This window comes from Cornus florida, unplaced genomic scaffold, assembly GCF_030987335.1.
Source record: "Cornus florida cultivar Cherokee Brave unplaced genomic scaffold, ASM3098733v1 CherokeeBrave_3.0.0_Hap2_Chr06, whole genome shotgun sequence".
Taxonomy (NCBI): domain Eukaryota; kingdom Viridiplantae; phylum Streptophyta; class Magnoliopsida; order Cornales; family Cornaceae; genus Cornus; species Cornus florida.
Window position 1 is genome coordinate 31,013,046 of NW_026775576.1, and position 2,960 is coordinate 31,016,005.

The window sequence follows — 2,960 nt, forward strand, 5'->3', positions numbered from 1 at the left end:
TTTGCAGTATTTGTTTTCAATTCAAAATTTTGAGCATGACTTGTGTATGTGAGGGATTTTCTATGATTGGTCCTTGACTAGTTATGATTTTGATCTTTTGAGGACTATATTGCTTAAAATTTAAAAATTGCTTGACTTGAGAGTTCAATACTCCTTGTATGCCCTGTGGATGCCATTTAGGAGTAGCTTTCATTCTTGATAAAGGTGAAAAACAAACCCTTTTCATTGAGTAGCCGCGATTCTAGCCTCATCAAGCACTGAATTTCTCGCGCGCGAAAGGTGGAGGGCCCAAACTCTAGGTTAATAATTGAATACAAAAAAAAAAAAGTTGTTGCAAAAAGCAAATAAAAAAGTGAGGACTTCTCCCAAAATGTGAGAAGTGGGAAATGATTAGATGGACGTAGTTTTGATTTGTAGCCTAGTCGATTTGAGTTTGTAAGTCCTTAGGGGTGTGACACCTAGTGCCCTAAAGTCGTCTAGTTTGGGAGTCATTAACCTAACGCTCGATCTCATGGATCGCTAGAAAGCTTAATAGATCAACACATTGTAATATGCTTCCATCTTTGATCCTTATGATTAAAAAAAAAATTGAGTGAAAAGAATAAGCGCACCTAGATCAATAAAGTTTTAATAAAAGGTTCACTCTTTGTCTTAATAATCGGTACTAGATTTGTGTGCTAGTTTGAGGGTAAGGATATGATCATTTCTTTAGTTGGCTTAAATAGCAACATATTTGACGTCGGTCCACTCAAAAAGGATTATAGAGTTGTTTTGATTTGCATGATCATTTTCTTGATGTATAGAGGACTATACTCGTTTGCTTCATGTTGAGATTTTGGGAGATTGTTTGGAAATGTTTGAAAAAATTGCATCTTTGAGGTAGTTTTCTCCCAATGCTTGTTTGCAATATTGGTGCTTCTTTAGGGAGAATGAGCTTAATATTTATGGGTATCATTTCTAGAAACCCTCACGAGACTTCACTCGTCCACTAGGGGTAACCTAGGGGTTTAAAAGACTTGTTGCATGTGCTAAATGCAATCGTGTTCCCTACGAAAGTGGCGTTATCCATTTATTACTTTCTAGTTCATAGTTGCATAGTTGTTCATTTGATTCCTTTACTTTATAGTTCATTGCTAGGGACTAGCAATATTTAAGTTTGGGGGTGTGATGAGCGCTGAAAATTGCGCATTTAAACCCCTTAAGCTCGAATATTATAGAATCTTTATCTATCTTATTTTCCTGTTTTAGACTAATTTCATGTTGTTGCCCTTTTCAAGTGCTTATCCCTAAAATAAGTCAATTCAGCCAAATTAGAGCATAAAAGAAGCAATCTCAAGCTAAACGGAAGAAAGGAGCAAAGTGGAAGCAAAATAGTAGAAAACAGCAAGTTTCGATCAATCAGACCAAGCCCAGATCAATCTCACAGTGATTGTTCCAACCATTTCAAGATGGATCGAGCCTTTTGTCATTTTCCTCACCAAAGTACCTTCTTCGATCGATCCAATTATTTTCTAATCGATCGAACTTCTTTGATCTTATCCCCACCTACCACTTTTGTCTTTTTCCCATAATTATCCCAAAAATATCTCAGATTTGTCTTATTCCAAAAAGGCTCCGCCAAGGTTTGATCGATCTGGTCATACTCTGATTGATCTGGCTATAGTTCGATCGATCTCATCAGAATTCGATCAATCAAACTCCCTCAAGTTCGAATAAAACAGAGTCCAGCTCATTAAAAGATGGCTCGTGCTGCAATCATTGAAAGGGCCCTAGTGCACGAGGCCTGACCATTGGGTGTGACACTTGAGCTACCTATATAAGGATTTTGAGCCATTTTACACATATACAATCTTAGACATATACGCAATATTAGAGAGGAGTCTGGAGATTGAAAGAGATATACACCATTTGGGAGTTCTTCCATTCAACTAGGGTTTCCATCAAGAAGAAGATCATTCCTACCATGGAGATGGCCCTTGAGGGTTGGATGACTACCTCAATGAGTGGCTAAACATCTTCTTGGGGTTAGAGTTAGCCCTAAGCATGCCTTCTAGATCTTGAAGTTTTGTATTTTGAGGGGATTTGTGTTGCAATCTTGTCTTAACATTTGATTTATATATGAATCTTATTTCTACAATGATTTATGTTGTTTAATACTTCCAATTGATCATTTCATTCTACTCATATGTCTATGTATGCTAGAATAGATGTTTATGTGTTTATCTCTAGGTTTTGTGTTATTGATGCATGTCTATGTGTGTTGATGCTATGAATCTAAAGATTGTCAAGGCATGGTGCTTTAATGGAATACTCTTGTGGTTTATTTGATAGTTCATACTCATTTCTTGATAGATTGTGCCTTTACCTTAGTTTAATTTTCATGTCCTTAGCTTAGTTGTAGTGTAGTTGTCTTACTTTCTTAGATGTGAGAACAATCCATGCTTGTTGTTTGATGTTCCATGCTTATGAATGCATGTAGTATAATTCTCTAGCTTGTTAATGTGTTTTGATTGTGAGCTTAAAGGAAGGAATAATGGCTTAGTTTGATATATTGTGCTATTCATTAGGTTATCTAAACAATGTATACTTAATTAGTCATTCATGCTTATTGATTCAATCAACCACACCTCTTAGTATTGCAATACATATTTCCCCTCATTCATTACACATTGAGTATCTAGAAAGGTGATGTTTAGTGGTGACCTCTAAATCCCAAGATCCCTCTCTCTTGTTCTCTAACCTTTATTTACTTTAATTGTTTTGTATTGAATTTGTTTACATTGTAGTTTAATTAACCAATCAAACCACCCTTTTGATCACTCGACCTACTAATCTGACCTTGTTTCCATTTCAAATACGCATCTGATCCCTTGGGACGATCCCTACTCACCCTAGCTATATTAGTAGTTAGAAGTAGTAGTGATACTTTGTAAATTCAAACTTGGGCACACTACACACAA